The sequence below is a fragment of the Microtus ochrogaster genome, chromosome 15 (genome assembly GCF_000317375.1).
Source record: "Microtus ochrogaster isolate Prairie Vole_2 chromosome 15, MicOch1.0, whole genome shotgun sequence".
Lineage (NCBI taxonomy): Eukaryota > Metazoa > Chordata > Mammalia > Rodentia > Cricetidae > Microtus > Microtus ochrogaster.
The window spans coordinates 40,082,202-40,091,663 of record NC_022017.1 but is presented as its reverse complement, the minus strand read 5'-3'; the positions used below and the strand labels follow the sequence as shown (position 1 = coordinate 40,091,663).

The following is a 9,462-nucleotide window of genomic DNA, read 5'->3' as shown; positions in this document are numbered from 1 at the left end:
GCATTTCTTCCATTTGTTTGGCCACAGTGCCTAGCACATGCTCCCTGCTTCAAACAGGAGAGCCCACACTGCCTCCTAGGAGAATCAGTTGTGTTGATAGGCCTTGGACGACTGCCCTGGGAGAGCAACAGAAAGTGGGATAGGGTCCTGTAATGAGGTCAGAACACACTTGGGCCGCCCAGACTGTGAGATCTTCCTTTTTTGCCTCGCATCATCTGTGTTTTTTCCTCTACCTCCATTCTGTGTTGGAATCCCACTAAGTCTGTGGCTACCCAGGTAAGGCTAAGACATAAAGCCCAAGGGCTTCCTACAAACCTATGTTTTCCCGTCCTACCTGTCTGTGCTCCATTGAGTCTTGTTGAGCTCAGAGTATTATTTGGTAGAACTATGTATCCCATGAGTTTCTTCCAACTCAGGTCCTATGGACACTGGATGAAAAGAAGGATCAAGCTTAGTGAGTTATCAGCTATGCCAGAGGAAATGCCTCAGAAACAGAAGAGGATTTTTCTTGATTCTTGACTTACAATTATCAATGACAGCATGCCTTTATATGTCAGACCATTAAAAGTTTTGGTCTGCTGTTGTCTCTGTCTTTTTCTTAGCACCAAGCCTGTTTGGGCAATAACCCGTGAATCAATCTCCAGTGAATCTTAAGCAGAGCTGAGTGCTCCCTAAACCGGACCACAGCAGGCAGTTTAAGGAATGAGCAGTCATACTGTAGTTTCTGCAGTCGGGTGTAACTTCCATCTCTCCTCTGGCCACTCCTCATCACCAGAGAGCTTTATCAGAGTTAGGGTAGGCTTGTTTATTCCACTACTCACACAGTCCCTGGTCCAGGGTAGGTCTCTCAATGGATGTGGAAATGATGAAACGCAGCAGGGGAGGGTGCTAGACGTCCATACATACATAGCAACGTGCTAGCCTTTTGTGTTCATCACTATTCCCTGCTACTCCTCGAAGGCTGACCTATTCTCAAATGGGAGAGAAGGGCAGAGGGAGTCCAGTCAGCAGGGCAGAGACCCCCGAGAGCTTAGCAGCTGCCCCTTGCTGCCATGGCAATGGAAATAAACAGTGTCATCTACTTTCGGTGAACAGAGGAATGCCCTGGCAAGTCTGTGTGCTGGTGGAAAGGGAAGCGTTTTCCTAGAATTAAGTTGCTAGGTGCAGGAAGACAGAGCAGGGATTGGGGTTCTCAGGCTCACGGTCCTGGGGCAGAGGTGCTCTGTATGAGTCCCAGTGTCCATATTAGTATTCATGCACCTAGTTCTGTTTGTGTTGAAAACTCTGCTGTTGCACCACGAGCCTGTCTACTTATGGCCTGCTTCTGCCAGTAGGACAGCCATCCTTTCCTACCCATGCACCTGGCCTCTGTGAAATAGAAGGGCCAGGACCATGGAGTCCTTCTTGCTTGAAAAATAGACCAGTGCCCACTGGGTATAGAGAGCCACGAGGATCACAAAACCTGGCTGGAAGAATAGCTTCAAATGGGAAGACTTATTTCTTGAGACTCTTTCTGATGGCTTGCTTCAGACCTCAGTATTTTTCTCTCTCACCCCACCCCACCCCACTAGTATCACTTTGGGCATGCCAGAGGATGGGCTCCTCCCCTTCTGGTTGGTGCTCTGGATGAGTATGTCCCTTAAGAGTTCATGAGTTGGGACATTAAGTCCATGATGTACATACATGATGTATTAGAGAGAGCAACACCCAGGTGAAGTGTGAAGCCCTCATGAATAGTCCCCTCCCATTAACATAGAATGGGTCAGCTATTATGGCTCTTGACTCCTCCCTCTCCTCTTCTTCTTGTGGATGAATTCACATCCCTTCTGTCTCAGTTAGGGTTTCTATTGCCCAAAAAGTAAGTTGGCTAGGAAAGGGTTGATTAGGCTTATACTTCAGCATTGCTGTTCATCACTGAAGGAAGGCAGGACAGGAACTCAAACAGGGCAGGATCCTGGAGGCAGGAGCTGATGGAGAAGCCATGGAGGGGAACTGCTTAGTGGCTTGCTTCCCATGGCTTGCTCAGCCCACCTTCTTAATAGAACCCAGGACCAGCAGTCCAGGGATGGAACCACCCACCATGGACAGGGCCCTCTCCCATTGGTCACTAAATGAGAAAATGCCTTACTGCTGGATCTCAAGAAGGCATTTCCTCAACTGAGGCGCCTTTCTCTGATGACTGTAGCTTGTATCAAGCTGACACACGAAACCAGTCGGTACACCTTTGTACCCTAAGATACGTTCCAGACACCAACCAGATATAGTTATCTGGTCTTATGCTTTCTTTTTTAGAATCATGAGCTAAGATGGATTCTTTTTTATTAATAAATGATCAGAACTAAAGGCACTGTATAGAAAATAGACAAAAGACACAGCTGAGTGACTTGTTGGCCTTTCCCCAGCCCTTTTGCCCTCAGCCCCCTTCAGCTTCTCTTTCCCCGTCTACTATTCTTAGTTCTGTGCCTACTATACCCTTATTGACCTCTTTTGGCTCTCGTGCTAGGACGTCTGTGGGCTTCTGTCTTCCTGCCTTTAGACATGAGCCCACAGTACTCATTAGCCACACGGTACACATGGAAAGAGTGTGTCCTTTGTTCTGTGTTCACAGTCGGAAGAACTCCTGGCCCTTCCGTGCTCTACCCTTGTCAGCATGACTTTTTGAGCCACCCCCAGGATTGGCCCATTTGTCTATTGCTATTTCTTGTGGTTTCATATTGAGGTTTTGGTGCATTGCATTTGACCCGGAGTATATTTTTAGTACTAAAGGCAGAGTTCAATGAACGTCAAAACACGCAGGCAAATGAAGAGGAGGGATTTGTATGTCTAGGGAAAAGAAACATGCCTAATTTTATCTCTTTTGATGACGTCTGCCTCTGATTATGCCCGGTCACTGGCTTGTCTCAGTGATGCCCATCGCTGTGGGTTCTGTAGAGGTGGGAGCAGCAGCTGGTCCTGCCCCTAAAGACAGTGTCACAAAGCATTTGTGAAGTGTCGGTCCAGCAGCTGGCCACACAGAGGACCATGCATTCCGGCTGTAACTAAAGCAGGAATTAGTGCCAGAGTGAAGGCCTGACTGTGGGATTTGCAGGGCCTGTTACTGTATCTGCACGCTCTAACCTGCCTTGTGGAAAGAGGCTCATTTTTCTTGGTCTTCAGTCCTTCTTCCGGGATAATACATATTTAGTAAAGCTTCTAGATCTTCTCTCACTAACCTGTCCCTTTGGCATCAGCACAGGCTCAGAGGACATGCCTGGGGACTTTTGGGTCCCCCAAATTCTGACTTTGGCCTTCAAAGTAAAGATTACACCCCTTTCCAAGCAATAGCTTTCCTGTCTGCTTCCAGAGGCAAAGCAAGCCTTGCCATCTGCTTTCTTTTATTGCACAAGTCTTTATTGTTTTTATGGCTCTGTATTTACTGAGATGCCACAGCATGCCACTGTGTAGGGTGCCACTGTGCAGGGTGCCTGCAGGTCTGGAGGAAGAGCTGCTGTTCCTGTACCTAGGGATTTCCCAAGAGCATGGCTACCATTTCCCCAGACTGGAGTCTGGGGGAGATTGCATGGCCTGAGATCAAGCTGCTAGTTATGGCCTTCACATGAGAACACAGGGCTTCTGAACCTAGCCCTGAAACCGACCGGGACCAGCCTGATGCCCTATCTGTCTCCTGTCTTCTTCTCCAGCGGTGTGCCGCATCCCTTCCTCTCTCCTCACTTCTCCTGCCCTCCTTTTCTGCCTCCTCTTTCCCTCTGCTCCCAGTTCGGTTTCTTCTGAAGATGAACAGCTTTCTCTCTCTACAGTGCTTTTGTGGGAAGTGATTCAGTCATAAAGAGCTGGGCTTGGGACTTGTGTGACTTGCCTTGAGATCTTAGCCTCAGCTCTTATTTTGTCTGTTAGTACCTTTTGTGATGATGGCAGGATGTTCCGGTTCTTTCCTTGTCCTGCTCACCCTTCCTGTGACAACTCAGCGGCTGTCGCAGGTTGAGGTGCTAACAGCAGATGACCTGTTTTCTCTATCATTGAAATATACCAGGTGTATTATTCGGGATGCGCTGGCGAAATCAAACCAGTGGACAGTGAAGAGAGATGTGTATCTCTGTATCTCTGTCTCTATGGAGAAGAGTTTGTCTTTCATTTAAGCTTTGACTCATGCCATAGAGGTGGTGACGTATCTATGATCTGCAGTGTGTATCTGGAGACTAGGCAACTGGTGATATGCATAAAGGAGCCAAGTTATACATCGTCTCTGTTCAGGTACCCAGGCAGAGATAGAAGGCAGCTCAATCTACCTGCCTCCTTATTCAGCTTTCTCGTCACCACTGGGTTCTGATTCTGCACCAGCTGGGTGATGCCCACCCACGGCAGTCTCTCTTCTTCCCTCCTTGTCTGGAAACACCATCACCAAGCCTCCTTAGAAGTACCATTAACGGTTTCTCCTAGTATCTCCTGGCCCAGCCAAATTGACACACTGGGTAGACACAATGTATCTAACTATCCAAGCATCTCCTGGCCCAACCAAATTGAAACACTGGGTAGACACAATGTATCTAACTATCCAAGCATCTCCTGGCCCAGCCAAATTGAAACACTGGTAGACACAATGTATCTAACTAACCGTCTGGACCAGCTGGCTAACATCCATGTCAGGCCACAGGCTGAGGGCCCTCAGACTGCTGTGGACCCTAAGGCAGCCCTTTGCAATCCAAATTTTACATCGAGGAGACAAAGTTGAATCATCATGAGCTAGTATTGTCCTTATCTGGCTATGTCCCCGCTTTGATGTTTACCCAACACGGAGCCCCTACTGAGTGACAATATTTGTCTCATATGCACTCAGATGTCAGCTAGATGTTTAATGAGCACGGCTGTGTTCACAGCATTGGACTGTGGGGACAAGAAGGAGGGAGCTTTGGCTCCTTTTTTTTTTTTTTTTTTTTTTTTTTTTTTTTGGTTTTTCGAGACAGGGTTTCTCTGTGGCTTTGGAGCCTGTCCTGGACTAGCTCTTGTAGACCAGGCTGGTCTTGAACTCACAGAGATCCGCCTGCCTCTACCTCCCGAGTGCTGGGATTAAAGGCGTGCACCACCACCGCCTGGTCTTGGCTCCGGTCTTAACCCTTGTGACCCATCGGATGCCTCACTTTTCCAACCTGTGAGCTCAAGGTGATGGGAGTCCATCTAAAGCTTTGGTCGTTCCTTCAAACATGGGTGTGCCATATCAGTCACTTAGCGCCTTCTCTGGAGACACACTGGCCATCAGCAGTCCCGCTGCAGCGTTGGATCCACTAATGAGCTGCTCTCTGTGCTGCTGGTGGAGGAGTCTGTGGCGCCAGGAACTGCTGATGGCGGTGAAGACAGTACTAGGGGCATTGCTTCTTGTACTAGTAAGACTAACTCAGCGCTATTATTTTTGGTGTCCCAAGCCCTCATCTCATCAACTCTTCAATCCTTATGCTGCCTATGCCAGATGACTTATTCAGGAATGTCTTGGCTATTGGACTTGTAGATGTTCCTTCCGGTGGCTCAACTGAAGCAAATGATTGGCTCCAAAGGACTGTAAGCCAAGTGGCCAGATATGGTCATTCAAAAGATTGGAAGCTCCTATTTGCCTTGTCCCTGACAGTGTCACCGTGGCAATACTTTACCCTGGCAGCACTCTCTCGCTCACAGATGTTCCTCTGTGTCCCACCTTGCATCAAGCTTCATCCCACCCCTAGTAGACACGATGTCCCGGAAGGGTTCTGGTACCTCCTGCTCTGCCTCCTATTCTGAGAAGGTGTATTTGCTTTAATGTTTACTGTCCATCTGTCCCCTGCCCCTCCCACCATTTTCCTTCTTACCCTCTCCTATGTTCAAGTCTTTCTTTTATTTGTTATATATACAGTGCTCTGTCTGCATGCTTTCCTGCAGTTAGAAGAGGGCATCAGATTTCATTATGGATGGTTGGGAGTCAGCATGTGGTTGCTGGGAATAGAACTCAGGACCTCTAGAGGAACAGTCAATACTTTCACCCTCTGAGCCATTTCTCCAACCCCACATGTTCAATTCTTGTCTTGCCTTTTCCTATCACTCCAAGGTAGTCCTGTGAAACTCCCCTTGATGATCCTGCTGTGTCTCCAGAGCGCCAATCATTTCCTTTAGTCACTTGAGCTGGAATCCATATTCTGATTGGTCATTTGGAGACCCAAGAGTGTTTATTGCTACTCTCATTGTTAAACTACAACCCCCACAACTCCGTGCATTTCCAGCTTCCCCTGCAACACCCACTCCCTCTGCAGCCCATGCCAGGAAGTGCTGTTTCCCAGCTGCAGCCTATTATGTTCCGGTCCAGAGGCTGGGGGGCAGGGGGTGGGGCTCACAGTCAGCCCCCATATTTGTAGCCTTCTGCGCATGGTGGCAAGGCTTTGGGTTTTCCACTTCGAGATCAGTCCCCAGGGTGGGAAGGGCTCCCGGTATGGAAGGGCATAGGAAATAGCATTGTCAAAATAGACCAAGGGCAGTGCTGACAGGGGAAATGAAGCCGGCTTGGGGAGAAGTGGAGGGCAGGTGCTTCTTGAGGGGGTTTCCTCTGCTCAGAGGCCAGCTTGCTAAAGGGCCCCCAGCAGGCTGACTGATACACTTCCCGTGACCCCATAGACCTACACAAGTCCTCCATCAGACACAAGAACTTCCTGTTCCCTGTTCACGTTCCAATATATACGGAGCAGAAAGGGTTTGCTGGCTTCTGCTTCCTCTTTGCCCCATTGCTTCTGTCTTAGTGCCATAATCAAGTGCCATCAGCCGTGTAACTGCTGAAAAACGGAAGTTGATTTCTCATGGTTTTGGAGATTGGACTTCCCAGATCATAGCATTCACATAAGACAAGGGCCCGCTTTCTGGCTCATGGCCAGTTTGCCTTCCAATTCTCACCCCGTGGGTTGGGTGAGGCTACTCTCGGGTGTGTTTTTCTAAGGACATTTACTGTGTGTTCCACATTCATAACTTGATCCCCTCCTGAAGGCCCCATCTCCTTGGCATTGAGGGGGTCAACATTGAATTTGATGAGGTCATAGATGCTCAGCCCATCGTAGCCCCCTTTGAAATGTCCCTTGAATGCGCTCTCCTTCCTAACCAGATATGTCAACAAAAGTTTTGTCACTCTAAAGCTGCAGGAATTTGAGTTAGTACAGCTCATGTCATGACTCAGGCCTCTCCTCCAGCATGGCTGAATTGCATGACTTTGCATGCATGACCTCGCCTTTGTCCATGTGTTAAATTTTTTCCTACATGGCTTTATACCCTCAGTCCGTCTTATTCAATGAAGTGTGAAGATTCACTGGGGTCATACCGTAGTGAGAATTTTTGTTGCAGTGATAACACCATGGCCAAAAGCAAACTTGTAGGTTTATTTCCCCGCTTACAGCTTTGTAGACGTCATCCAGGGAAGACACGGCATGAACCTGGAGACAGGAACTGATTCCCGAGGCCATGCAGGAGTGCTGCTTGCTGACTGGCTTGCTCTTTGTGGCTTATGCAGTCTTCTTTCTTCCAGCACTTGAGACCAACAGCCCAAGGGTGGCACTACTCCCAGTGAGCTGGGCCCTGCCACATCAATCATCAGCCAAGAAAATGCACAATAACCTTTTGCCACCCGCTAGAAGCATTTTCCCAATTGAGATCTCTCTCTTCCGAAATGACTCCAGCTTGTGTCAAGTTGACATAAAACTAACCAGCACAGGGTGTATGCTAGTTTTCTAGGGGTACTTAACAACCCAAAACAAGCGAGATTGCTCAAGTCCTCTGGGATGCATTCCCATAGCCGTGGAAGCAACGAGCCTGATATGGCAATGTCCTTATGGTCCATGGGAAGAACTCGCTCTTTTCCCGTGGACTTCTGATGGCTGCTGGAAATGCTAGGCCTTCCTCAGCTTGCAGGCACCGTTTCCCTAGCTGTCCGCCCCTGGTCCACTCTTCTATGTCTATGCTTCTCTTCTTATATGGATCAACTTTCCATCCACATCTCAAATACCACTTCTAACTTTGATCATGTCTGCAAAGACCCATTCCCAAGTAACACTGCAAGGACTTCAGCTAAAATGTTAACTGGCAGTGGTACACGCTGCTCAACCCAGGACTTGGGACATGGGAACAGAAAGATCAGGGGTTCAAAGCTAGCCTCAATTACATGATGAGTTTAAGACTAGCTTGGGCTATCTGACACCTTGTCTAAACACTTCCATTTGGGAGAAGAAAAAGAAAACAATATCTGTTTTGTTTTGTTTTTTTTGTTATTGTTGTTGTTGTTGTTTTTTATAAAATATCTTTGGTTTTATATTTACAATGATGTTGACAGTCATATCTTCTTAGTCACTCTTGCATTGCTGGAAAGAGACACCATGACCAAAACAAAATGAAGCATTTAATTGTGGGCTTGCTGACAGTTCCAGAGGTTAGTCGCTTATTGTTATGGTGGGGAGCACGGCAGCATGCAAACAGACTTGATGCTGGAGAAGTAGCTGAGAGTTCCATATCTCGATCCACTGGCAGGAGAGAAAGAGAGAGAGAGAGAGAGAGAGAGAGAGAGAGAGAGAGAGAGAGAGAGAAAACCCCTGGGTTTGGCATGGACCTTTGAAACCTCAAAGTCTACCCCCAGGGACACACTTTCTCCAGCAAGGAAGTGTTCTAATCTTCCTCAAGTAGTTTCATCCTGTGATGACTAAGCGTTCAAATATATGAGCCTATGAGTGCCATTCTTATTTAAACAACCCCACATATATATATGATTAAAAGCATAGATTGGGGGCTATGAGTGAAAAGAAAAGCAATCTTGGCCCTAGTTTGGTTTATGGAGATGTCCTGTCTTGGTCTCTTCTCATTGCTGTGGCAAAATTCCCATTTTGGATGGCTGCAGCCTGAAATTTTCTCGGAGGTATGGATACTGAGAAGTTCAAGGACGAGGTACGAGCAGTTCAGTGTCTGGGGAGGGTATCATCTTAGCTTACGGATGTCTGCCTCCTTGTGTCTGCACAGTGGGGCCGAGGGCTCAGGTCTGGAACTATCTGGTATTTCTTGCTCTCCTTTAAAGAAGAAATAGTCATTCGCTTTCCATGCATGCATGTGAGAGTGTGTGGGGGGGGGACATATATGGTGGTCAGAACACAGCTTGTTGGTCTTAGTTCTTTCCTGCCACCATGGCATTTCCTGGGATGGAATTCGGGTCCTCAGGCTAGGCTGCAGGCTCCTGCACCCGGAAAACCATCTTGCCAGCTCCATTTCATGTCTCTTCTTATGGGGATGCTTATCCTATGAGATCAGACCTCTGTCAGTGCGACTTCATGTCCTCTTCCTAACCTCTGTGGATATCTCGTCTCTAATAGAGTCTTACAGAGGTGGGGTGTCGTGTCAGTCAGGGTTCACTAGAGGAAAAGAACCGATAGGATGAATATATACTATAGGAGGATTTATTAGAGTGGCTTATAGGCTGTGGTC

The 9,462-nt window shown here is 47.8% G+C and overlaps 1 long non-coding RNA gene across 3 annotated transcripts in view; it reads left to right on the top strand.

The window, feature by feature from the left end:
- The window catches only part of LOC113456736, a 209,562-nt gene that overhangs the window by 139,582 nt on the left and 60,518 nt on the right, over positions 1–9,462 (top strand). The gene's annotated exons all lie outside the window — the stretch shown is intronic.